This window comes from Acomys russatus, chromosome 32, assembly GCF_903995435.1.
Source record: "Acomys russatus chromosome 32, mAcoRus1.1, whole genome shotgun sequence".
NCBI lineage: Eukaryota > Metazoa > Chordata > Mammalia > Rodentia > Muridae > Acomys > Acomys russatus.
Window position 1 is genome coordinate 28,797,362 of NC_067168.1, and position 12,715 is coordinate 28,810,076.

At 46.6% G+C, this 12,715-nt stretch overlaps 1 protein-coding gene and 1 non-coding gene across 2 annotated transcripts in view; both read right to left on the reverse strand.

Annotated features, from left to right (window-relative positions):
- Nucleotides 1-12,715, reverse strand: part of Ephb1 (EPH receptor B1) — a 442,640-nt gene that overhangs the window by 289,616 nt on the left and 140,309 nt on the right. The gene's annotated exons all lie outside the window — the stretch shown is intronic.
- Nucleotides 1,566-1,729, reverse strand: LOC127184460 (U1 spliceosomal RNA). The gene has a single exon (XR_007830110.1). It is a non-coding gene; the product is annotated as a U1 spliceosomal RNA (small nuclear RNA).

Below are 12,715 nucleotides of genomic sequence, written 5' to 3' on the forward strand. Positions count from 1 at the left end.
AAAATCTTGCTTTTACTTATCAAAAAATCACAGCCACTCACACCTTGGACTCTGCAATTCTGCCTGGAGGATCATTCCTCAGGCAGATTTTCACGTATAAAATCAGATATGTACATAGTTATTCACTCAAGCCATTATCACCTTCAGAGGTAGACATCCCATTGAGGATCACATTCAGTAAGCCATCCCAGGATCTACTGACAGGGAGCTCAGGAAGATTTGCACAGCCATGACAGAATGAAGAGCCATTCACTGAGATTGAATTGCTCACCAACGATTATTATAAATCCTACTTGTGGAGTATGCTTCCTATTTCACTGCATGCCAACCTCTCTATACCCATCCCTCTCCATACCCCTCTTCTTGGATCTCTCAATTTAATTCTTTAATGTGACTGAAGACCTTTGTTAACACCCATTAAGTGGAAAATGCATAAAAAAAAAAGTCTGATGTAATCGAATATTGTTTGGAACAGAAAAGGACTAAATTGCTGATACATATTAGAACAGGAGTGAATCTCAAAAACATTATGTCAAATAAAGGAAGATATGTGCCTCAGAAGGCCACATTTTATATGATTCTATGCACACGATATAGTCAGAAAAGCCAAACAAACAAACAAACAGAAAAGAATTTTTTGACTGGGCCTGGGGCGTCAGCTGGGGAGGACTGCGAATGAGCACTGAGGATCTTCTTTCCTGGGTTGACAGGAATGTTCTGGGATGGGAGCATGATGATCACAAACTTTGAAAATTTACTGAAGTAATTTAGTTATATGCCTAAAATGAGTGCATCCATAGCATATGACTACATACATCATTACAGTAAAAACAAACTTTACTCTCTTGTGCAATTGATATCTCAACTCTCCAACAATGCAGACTTGGCCTGTGTCATTGACAAATCCCATGCCCACAGCAGTCCATGCCTCTATTTGCTCTATACCCTGTACCCAGAATTCCCACTCCTTTATCCTTCCGTACTCCAGCTTTTTAAACAGTGGGTCATATGCATGTATTTCTCTTTCTTTCTCTGTTTCTGTCTCTGTCTCTGTCTCTCTGTCTCTCTGTCTCTCTCACACACACACACACATACACAAACACACAGAGACACACACAAATTAGCAATAGTTAAGGACCAAAGATTAACACAAAATCAACATGTAGTGAGTCCAAAATGTCTCTGGCCGTGCTCAACATACTGTAGCACACAGCTTCTCAGCTGCTCTGACTCCGCACACACAGTATGCACCCTTCATTCTGCACATGTCACACCAAGCAAGGCCAGCAAACTCAAACACCTCGGCTCCGCTTTCAGCCAATCATATGCTCTAAACAGTAGTGCTTTTTACTGCACGTGAGGGTGTTCTGGGCTGTATTAATTAAGCTATGATGGTTTAATTACAGAAAACAAAGACTTAATATTTTCCTACCATCGCTCCTCAGCATGCATCAAGTCAGTACGTCTTTGAGTTCTACTGGGTTAGGATGTTTAATTGTTAAAACTGCTATTTGAGTTGCTGACTTGAGTCTCATTTTTTTTTCTTTTTCTTTTTTTCTTTTTTCCAGGGGAGAGCGCAAATGCAGTCCCCCACTACCACAAATTATGCAGCCGAGTTTCCCACATTTGGGGAAATCGCAGGGGTCAGCACATCTGGAATGCAATGGATAAGCCTCGCCCTGAGAAAACCACCTTCGTGATCATGGTATCTCCCCTGCCAGGTAAGTGTTTGAGTCTCATTTTTAAAAATAAAATCATTACGTGAAGTTGTGCTTGTGACTGGGACAGAATTTCCTGTAACTTCTGAAATGGCCCTAAACATACTTCTGCAATTTAGTACTCTGGATTTAAGTGAATCAGTGTTCTCAGCATTGATGTGAATCATAAAGGTGAACTATTGATAACCTTGAAATATTGAAGATGCCACATGTCCTGCACTACCAGTTAACTCTTCATTTATAAAATATGCAAGTATACCCATCTCATGAGTGTGCAAACTTTTGTTTGTCTTTAATAAATGCTAAGAATATATAAATGACAAAGAGTTGTTTTAAAATAAATTTCCTCGTGATTCGCTATCAGTTGGTTTGGCTTGCAAGCCTAATTTATTGTCCTATGTACCCAGGATCGCATAAATTTTTCTGGGCCAAATGGTGTTGCAAGAAGAAGAAGTCTAAGAATCCATATTCTAAACCAAGTACCAAATATTCCTTCAGTCTATCTTGTTTCTGTGTGAACAAGTGATGCTAAAATGGAGGCAAAGGCAGCATCTGGAGAGGCTACAGGTAACCAAGGACACATCCCTGTCACTGGGATTAGAGACCTGGGGAGTACCTAAAAGTATTTCAAAGACAGGGTGAGACTCTTGGCTTCAGGATCTTATCCTAAAATGAGATTTTCCCACCCTGGAGACCAGTCAGAGAGTCATCAGGCCAACTATGTCCACAAAGTCCAAGCACAACCGGCCATTCATACAGAATGCTACTGCTCCTATCTGGCCTCTCTCTTGCATTCCCAAAGCTACTGTCCTAGGGCTGGTGCTTACACGGCCTGTCTTGTTTCTGTTTGGTTTTGTTGTTATCATCACTACTGTTGTTATTTTGTCAGAAAACAATGGCAACAGATAAGGCAAGAGATGCCAAGGGCCCAATCCAAGAGCACTTCCTCTCACACTCAGGCCCAGAAGCCATGCCCACTTCTTGGTATTGTTGATGAAGTTCTGACAGACCCTAACGCCTTCACCTATTCTGCCTTCTTGGCAACCGTCTGATCTCCTCTACTATACAAAGTCAAAGAATGGCAGACTTGGCTGGATACCATTCAAGAGGGCCGAGATCTGTAGCAAGTGGGTAGACTGAGGACATTCTGTAACAGTTGTACGTAAGTCAGGTGGCAGATGCATGGCAGGACTGCCTTTTCTACAGTCCCTCCTTCAAGGAGTCCCAGCCCCCCCCTTCCTCCATGATGATGTCCCCAGCTTACACCTGCATGGTGATTGGTTTTCAGAATGCCTCATGCAGGGGGTGAGTTTAATCCCACACAATTTAACATTTGGTAATACGCTCTTTCCAACTCGTCTTTAATTGCTTTGCGTATGTGACTTTGGTTTCTGCTATTGAGCTGTGAGCTCCCTGAGGACAGGGAAGTATGTTTTGACTGATTTATTAGTTCACTTCCAAAAGCAACAACATCACTCTATGCATGGAGTTTCGCACCACTGGTGCCATGCAACGGTGTTCTATCCAGGAATCTCTAGGATACTCACCTCATTTTGTATCCTAGATGACCTTACTCATGCAAGGATTCAGTTGCCATGGAGTACATCACCAATTTTACAGCTCCCTAGTGCTCAGGCTTGTATAGTGAGCAGGCTGCCTGCTGGACATTGCCTGAAGATACCTGGAACTCACCTTGTTCTCCGTAGCACCGAGTCCACATGGTGTCAAATTCTATATGCCTAGGAAGAACTCTGTTCCCTTCTTTCTCCAATGCTGTAATTTCTGCTTATCAGAGGGGATTAACTATCAAATCTTTCCTCTATCCTCTCCTTTGTGATGCCTCTATCCAGTGTTCTCTTCCTTTCACCTTTCTGCCATTGATTCTTCTCTCCCCTCCCAATGACTCTCCCAGTTACTCTTTTAACTTCCCTACTCCTATGGATTTTCAAAACATAAATCCATCTCCTCTATGGTCATACCCATAAAGGGTTTGAATGGTGTTGAGTCCCTCACCGTACTCCTAGTGCCCAGTCCTCAAAACATACTAGAGTTCATGGTACCAGAAGGTGCCACGAAAGCTACCAAAGAAAGGAGGCAGTCAACAATCCTACACAGGTATAAATCCTATGGATCACAACAACGGCCAGCATGCATAAAAGACCTCAGGGTTCAGTAGCAGCATCTATACCTTGGCAGTAACCAACAGCTTTCTAATTGAATTTAAGGCCCTGCTCAGCAAGAGAGAATCATTCCTGGCACTGGAAACCTAGTCAACTACCCAGGGCAAATGAAGTCATAGAGCTTGGAGGAGAGCCTACCACTACCACTTTCCAAAACCAGAATAAGCCCTAACTACACTCTAAATATTTATCTTTACACCCACAGATAAATGTAGTCCCACCCCTCATTAAGAAAACCTTTTTTATAACAGAGGGAGACCGTTACAGAAAATCTCAATCAATCAGAATGTGGAGTTGTAGAGCCTGGTCCCAACTGGCATATTTACAACATTACTCCAGCACCCAAAACTCAGTGATCATCATGGAAGAGGAGGCAGACAGACTGTACGAGCCAGTAGAACAGGAAGCTTGTTTGGATCCTGTGCCCCTGAGAAATGTCAGACATTACACCATTAAGTCTCACTAACATGTTTGCCTAAACAGGATTTGAACAAGGAAGACACCAATAGTCACACTAATGTAGAACTGGGGAAGCTCATAAAGCCTCAAGCCTAGACAAAGAACTAGAGTCAACTACGGAGTGCTCAGGGCAGGAGGAATAGTCTTCCTCCACGGAAGAGCACAGCAATTGGTTATCCAATACCAAATGGTTAGTCCTGAAAACACATGTACATCCAAGGAGCATTATATGGACTGAGCAGGTCAACAGCAAAGAAAAGAGGGCATGAATTTGAAAGAGAGCACAGGAGAGCTCAGAGGGGAGAAATGATGTAATCATATTATGATCGCAAACAACAAAGAAATCATTTTTAAAAGATGCTGGAAGACAGAGGCAACAAATGAAGTCCTAGTGTGATCTGCCTCCCTGACCACTGATCCCTCACTGGGAAGTACTACCATGCCATGCTAAATAAGGAGAACTAGTCTACCTTGCATATCACACAGGCCAGCAACATCCTTTCAAAGGGCACTATTATTGATGCAAATAGCTCATCTGTCCTTGAGATAAGCATAATAAAGAAAACAATGACACCCATTAGAAAATACTTGCTCAGGCTTTCAGACTATGACTTTGATGAATGGCAATGACACCTTTTGTTGCCTGCAAGCTCTGGGTTTGCTTCACCTGCTTACTGGAACTCAGAGCTGGAAGGGCTCCCGGGTTTCTTCAGACATTTGAACAGTGAACATTGACTGTTTGCTGTTAAGCTGATTGTAAGACTCTCCTCTGTCTCTGTCTCTGTCTCTGTCTCTGTCTCTGTCTCTCTCTCTGTCTCTCTCTCTGTCTCTCTCTCTCTCTCTCTCTCTCTCTCTCTCTCTCTCTCTGTGTGTGTGTGTGTGTCTCTCTCTCTGTGTCTCCGTCTCTCTCTGTCTCTCTCTCTCTCTCTGGGGGGGGGGGCATGTCCAAAACGACACCAAAACTCATATATGCATATGAACCTCTCCCCTTTCAAGACCACTGCCACAAGCTCTTCCCACCATTTCATCTACATTTCTTTCTAGAATGGGCTCTCAACACTGACGCATTCTTTATCCTGCAAGGGTATCTCTGGGTTAGAAGCATGCAAAGGGCATTCGTAGTCAGTTTTGCTAAGAATAATGGCCAGACTAAGGAGTAGTATTTACTGGTCAAAGATAGAGTCCAATGAAATGAAGAAATGTGGTCCATTCCCACTCTGACTCTGAAGACAGGCCGGCATGAGGCACTCTAGAAGGATGTGATACCCTTCCCTAGAGTATTAGAATGCCCTCCCTCACTCCCAGAATCCTTACCAACCGTCAGGATGCCACAACCTAGCAACCTCCACAAGCCATGTTTAGAAGGCTTGCTGGGGAGGCTCACCTCCTCTGAACACTTTTACTTAAACCAGGACAGAAACCATTGAAATTTGGGCTGTGAAGATGCCTCAGTTATCCAAGTGCTTGCTGCATAGCCCAAGTTTGGATCCCCAGCACTCACTTAAAAAGCCAGATATGCCTGTATGCACCTGTTACCCAGACCTAGGGAAACAGAGCCAGGCTGATCCCTGGGGCTCACTGGCCATCCAGTCTAGCTGAACTGATGAGTCCCCAGGTTCAATGAGAGAGCCCGTGTTGGCCACTGGCTTCCACACACCTACACACACATGAACACCTATATGCATACACATATATTCACATTACTCATATAGGCCCACACGTGCACAATTGTTAAAAATCAGCTTTTCTGCCTCTGTCAGCCTTGACGAGATCTCAGCTATTCAAACCTGTACTGTGCCCAACTAAATGAACTCCCATTTCTTAAATCAAGAATGGAAAAAAAAACTAAAGAACCCATCTATTCCCCAAACAGCGTTTGAGGTATTGGTGACGCACCAGAAAACAGACAAATTCTCAGCCCCTGTGAACCTTATATTGTAACACCATGAACCAGAGAGCACACAAATAAGACAAAGATGAAGGCGGCTGCATCGCTACCTCTCAATTGAAACCCTTCCCCTGGAGGGATGGGAGAAGCTCATAAGACCCAGGATGCTAAGGAAGATGAGAACTCAGGAAAGTTACAGGACTCCTAAGGCCCCTTCCCAGTGTTACATAAGCAGTAGCGAACTGCTGGGGGACAGGAGACTCTTGGGTGGCATTGCCTGCGAGCGATATAGCGCTCCAGAGGTATAGCTTGGGTGAGTCACCATCACCCATGGCGACAGGGGCTTTTAACGATGCAGCTGTTATGGAATCACACCCTCTCCTGTAATTCCGTATTCATTTTCTTATAAGTAAACTCAGTAAATTTATTAGTTCACCAAGCTGGAACTGACTGGGTGAAATTGTTCTGGGAGTCCGTTATTGGTGTCCTACCTGGGGTGAATAAATGTTTTTCCTTTTGAATCTTTCTGTGGGAAGTTATGCAACAAAGTCACGTAGAGTTCTGTGCTGTTAAGAATGTGTGGAGAGATAAGCAGTGGCAGCCGGTGAGTGAGGTAGCTGGGAAGAGCTTCTGAAATTTCAATGATACCTACCAGCCAGGCTGGGGCCAGGGGCGGGGCCGGGGGGGGTCCATTCCAGACACAAGAACCAATCTCCAGAGTGAGTAGCCTGGTACAAGGCAGGAAAGCCAGGATACCAGTGTGGCTATAAGGACACAGAGTCCAGGAAGACCGGAAGGAGGCTAGGAGGTGGCCAGGGGCAAGAGGCCTCCTCACCTATGCTTAGCCATATAATCTTGTGACCACAAACAACTTTCTGAGTTTCAGTTTCTTCACCTGTAAAATATTGTTTTCCTTGAAGGGTGTGGAGAGGCCTCAGAGGTCATGGAAGTAACTCTTGTAGAGTCTTCAGCAACTACCACTTACTGACGACCAGCAATTACAGTTAGCAGGGCCATGGCCATCATTACTGTGTTGACCTTAACACCTGCCTCTAGCTGAGTCAACGAGGTGTGGAAGCCATCTTGATCCCAGATAAGTTTTTCTACCCTGTGCTCAGCAGAATGTAAGAACTAAAGGTCCAACCCCCTCTCTGTACAGACCCAGGGAGACAGGCAGCAGCCCATCTCTCCACTGACAATTTCCCAGGCTTCCTCTGAGCCTACTTCAGTGCAGGCCATCTTCTTTCAATCAGGCTTTCAGTGGGTCCCTGTCCTCACCAGCTTGGATCACAGGAGACGAAAACGGACACAGCTCAGAGGCTCTGGGTCTACACAAGCAGCCTGTAATTGGGCATCACCTGCTGCTAGGGAAAGCTGCTTTGTCACTAGAACTCGTTGCCACTGTGCCCGGTGGGACAATAATGGAAATGTGATGGCCTTGCCCAATCAGGGGAGAAGGCTGTCTCTCTGAACATGCCTCCAGCACTATTCAACTTCATTAAGCACAGAGGAGCCCACAGAGCCATTAGGACAGCGTATGGGCCAGAGCCACCACCATCCAGCTTCTCACCAATCAGTGTGGACTCCAAGAAAGAAGCTCCAGAGTAGACACTAGGTTAAGCCCGAAAGAGCTAGGAGATTGGACAAGCTAGTGGGCTAATGAAAATGTAAAATGTGGTCCTTGGGGCGTCAAGTCCTACATGCCCAGAGGGACTTATCACTTAGCACACCAACCAACCAAGGCAACATTCCTCCAATGGCTCCCCTGAGGGCCCGAGCGCTCCAGCTCACCTCCCAACATGCTTAATTTACCTCCCAGATGTGCTGGGCTGGGAATGATATGAGCGGCCCCCTCACACATCACCATAGTCCACGCAGTGTGCTGAAAGGGAGGCTGGCTCACAGAACAGCGTTTCTTTACGGCCAACATCTTAAAAGAACTTGATGTTGGGTGGCACAAGACGGAACTCTTTGAACCCTGGAGCCGTAGCATGGATACACTCTTTGGAGTGCATAAGAGCAAAGGACTGAGGGGGACAGAATTAGAATACAGAGACTGTGTACAAAATGATACCCCGCTGCAGCCTCTAAAAGCAACAAGATCCATTTGAAGCGGCCGCCCCGCCTCCGTTCACAGCTGCCTCTGCCTCTGCCTCTGTCTCCTCACGCCCTCGCTAATAACATTTAATGCTGCATGACTTTGCCATATGACTTTTCCAGAGGAGATATGAGCGAATCAGCTATTTACACCAGATGGGACACTAACCATGGATCTATCCTAGTCCATCTTGGGGAACCAGTGAGTTGACTGGGTTGCTTACAGGAGGGGAAGGGGTTCCAGGAATGTGGGTGACTCAAAGGGATCTGTGTCACCCCACTCCTAAATGGTGTACAAATGAAGAGGTGAGAGAGGAAAGTCCCAAGTGAGTGAGTACATCTGATGCTGAAAGGGGGGGTCATTTGTGCTTAACAAATACGCTTGGCTCTAAGAGTCACTGCCCAAAAGGGAACAATAGCAGCTTCCCCACAGCAGGTACCTGGTGCTTACCCAGAAAACCAGAATAACCAGCATGGCTACAAGAGCCTTAGACTGGGAGGAAATGAGGCTGGAAGGTGGCTAGGACCAAGGAAGACCTGCTTTCTGCACAACCCGGAACTAGATCAGAATTTATACCGGATGCGCCTAAACACCCAAGTCACAGCCTTTGGGGAACTGCTCAGTATGGATACCAGCCCTCTGCTGAGACAGGCTTGGTGGGCTTGGTGCTCACTCAACAATGTGACACTATCTGCAGCTCTCTCCTGCCTTCCTGGTTGTCTATCCTGGTGTCTATCCACTTCCATCAGGATCATATGTGTATGTGCACATGTGTGTATGTGTGTGAACCTACGTATAGCTGGGCGTGCTGGCCATGGTCCTCCCTCACCAAGGGCAAATGAGGATTGACTTTGCCCTACTCTGGGTAAAGGAGAGTTTCCCTCACAGTTCAGGGACAACCCCCCATCCCCACCCCATGCTATGGGAGCCACCACATGACCAGAGAGGGCTTGAGGTCCAGCTGACAGGCATCTTTATGTAGCCTGACACATTTCACTCCCCAGGGTCTGCCAGCACATCAGGGAGAGCTCTGACACCGCAGGCAAGCATCTGGTCCACAACAAGGGACCAAGCCACCCGGTAGCAGTGTGGCATACCAGGCCCTGCCTGGAGTGGGGTCCCTAGCCATTATGACAGCTGCTGCTGCTGTTGACACTGCAACAGTGACAAATTCATCCTTCTGACAGGATCCTTTTAAATAATTCACGGGGAGCTGGGGATTAAGACACTGTTTCTCTCTGTCTCTGTTGAGATTTAAAATACCTCCAGCTGGGGGATTTAAAGAGAATATAATGGTCTGGCCCTCTAGGGTCTACCCTCCTCCTTTCCTCCTCTTTTCCATTTCCCAAACTCACCCCCACACCCCACCAGTCACCCCTATAACAAGAAGGTCCAGAAAACAAGAAAGAAGGGGGGAGGGGAACGAGGGGGAGCCAGTGCTTGGCTGGTCACTATGGCAACAGTGGCAGGGTATTCAGCTACGATTATCCCAGTACCTCACACATGTGATTATCTTAAGCTGTCTATTGAATGTGGTTCGCACTGCTACCCAACACGGCCTTGTTCGACAAGGCAGGGGCGGGAGCTGCAGGCCCCAGGCCCCAGCTGCCTAATAGAGCTTGACTCAAGCCCTAGTGTCACTGATGGAGGGCAGAGTTAGCTCTGGAGAGACTAGTGGCATTTCCCTTCGGTTTGGAGGGATTGGTGCTCAGAATGCCTAGCGGAGGCCAGCCTGAAGCTGGTCCATCACTCTGGGTCACAGGCAGAGAAAATGGGCTTCTCATTCTGTGAGCTCATAGCACATTGGCCATGCTGGCTATAGCCAGCCGCCTGGAAGTATCCTGGAGACAGGAGAGCCAGCCCTGGAAGGAAGGAGGGGCTCTTGGCTTCATTCCCATTCTCAGAGTACAAGTGAACTAAATCTGGCCTGGGAAGAAAGATGGTTCTCCTCCAGTCTGCTCTCCCCCTCCCCCAAGTGGATGGAAATGCAGCCACCTATAACCTGCTTTGGGGGTGTACATTTTTCCTGAGACTGTGGCTGCTGGGATTCGGTGCCAGGGTGCTTGCAGAGGCGTCTGATGCCCACTGAGAAAAATTATCTCATTCTTTTGCTTCGTAGACTTGGCTTTGGATTATTTCTACACTAAGGTGCCTTGGTCCACAAACATTCCTTGAATGACAAGATCGCTCATCAGTACCCACTAAATACATTCTACCTTTTCCAGCGTCTCTTTGAAAACTCAGCTCCCCAATTTGAGCCCATAACTTCAGATACCCTCAGACCAGCACCACGCAGGGCATGGTGGGACACCAGCATCATCCAAGGCTTGCACTTAGACCACTCTAAATATCCAAGATCATCCCGGTCTTTTCTCCATCTGCAGCCCCGCACAGATGTGAAAACAGGTCCCAATAACCTCCAAGATTGTCCAATGTGTCACCACTGGCTCATTGTTGCATAATGGATTAATTGTTTGAACCTAAATCCAAATACAATCCATCACCATTGGCCTTGCAGGATCCAAAGCAGAGATCTCAGTCAGCAAGACAAGTCTGAATCCTTACTCTTAACATCACACTGACTGTTCTGTCCCTTGTGACACTGGGACATGGCTTAGACTTGCTCATCCATCATGATGAAGCAGGGTCAAGTGAATGGAGGTGAAGACACACACACACACACACACACACATGAGAGAGAGAAGAGAGAGAGAGTTCAATTGCCAACACAGAGGCCACCAAATAGCAAAGCAGCTCGCTAAGTTCCCCCTCACAGCCCTCCCTTTTTGAGTGTCTTCACTTCTGAGTGATGATGACCAAGGCTTAGAGGATGGGAACTGGCCCACAGGTGACCCTCCGTCACTGTCTAGGTCCTGCCATCTTCAGACACCACCTGTATCTCCTTCTGGATTTCTGGCCAGGGTTCACAGGATCCCACCTTGTGTTCCAACTAGACTTGCTGTCCTCTGCCCCTAAACCTTTCTGCCAAAATCACTTGCTCCAACTGTCCCTTTAAGTTTGCTTAAAAAAGAAAAAAGACTGACACAATTGGTACTCTCAACAAGTAACCACTCTTTAGGCTGTAGTAGCAAATCTCCTGTTTCACTGGCCTCAAGCATTTATGATTCTTCCTCAACTCCCTCTCCACACCCCTCCAGAGACACAGGAACGAGAGTGGGCTCTGTGGTCAGACAGGCCTGGGGTCGGTCTCAGTGCTCTGACTTTGAGTAATGACTCTGAGATTTAAGGACACCACTGAAAAACGAAGAACTGTCACCTACCTTCGAGGTCCTGGTGAGAATCAGGGATGTGATACAGGCCACCCTGGAACCTGCTACACCATGCCAGTGTTTAACTGACGGTGACCAGTAGTGGTAGGAGTTAACAGAAATCTTGCTATCAATAACAGGGGGTGTTCTCTGGCCTTTATGCAAGAAAAAACAGCCTAAGAGAAATGCTGAAGCGTTTATCTCCTTCCTACCACACAAGCTAAGCCCCTCTAACAGGAGTCAGTACTGCCGCCGGTACTAGTCAAAGCAAGCAGTAGTGCCCTGAGCTTTATACTTTACAAAAACAAAAGGTAAACAAAATTTAATCTTCCTTGTTACGCTGTAAATAAATGCTTATATCGCTCGTGTTATAAATGCAGAGTACAGTGGGTCCAGAGAAGTTTAAAAGACCTTAGCACGAAATGGAAATGATCCCAGAACATCAGCTTCCAAATCCTGGGGCTTGCTGCTTTAGAAATACAATGTGTGCAAATGAAAGTAAAGTTTCATGGGGGAGCTGCCCTCTTTCCTGGGGTCCCGCACAGAGTCCTCAGCTTTCTTCTGATGACTTTCGTCTGTTTGCTCCTGTGCATCTTCTCTAGGCCTGTGTGTGTGTGTGTGTGTGTGTGTGTGTGTGTGTGTGTGTGTGTGTGTGTCTGTGTGTGTGTGTTTTACGTATATATGCATGTTTGTGTACATATACCCATATGTGTACACAAGTGTATGTGCATCTGCATGTGTGGACAGGCCAAAGGTTGATGCCACCTGCCTTCCTCAATTGTTCTCCGCCTTATCTACTGAGACAGGGTCCATCTCCGGATCTGGAGCTCGCTGACTTGGCTGGACTAGTTGGGCAGCAAGGCCTGAGTGTCTCTTGTGTCTGTCTCCTCATCACTGGAATTCCAGAGACATGCCAAGTCCAACTTTTTGCATGGATGTTACAGATCCAATCCCATACCTTCATGCTTGTGTGTCAGGAACTTGGCTGACTGAGCTTTCCTCCCCAACTCCTCTCTTAATTCCTAACTCAGCATAACCTTCATAGTCCTTCACTCTGACTTCTCATCTGAGTCGCTGGGACTAGAGGCTGGACGAGCTAGCTG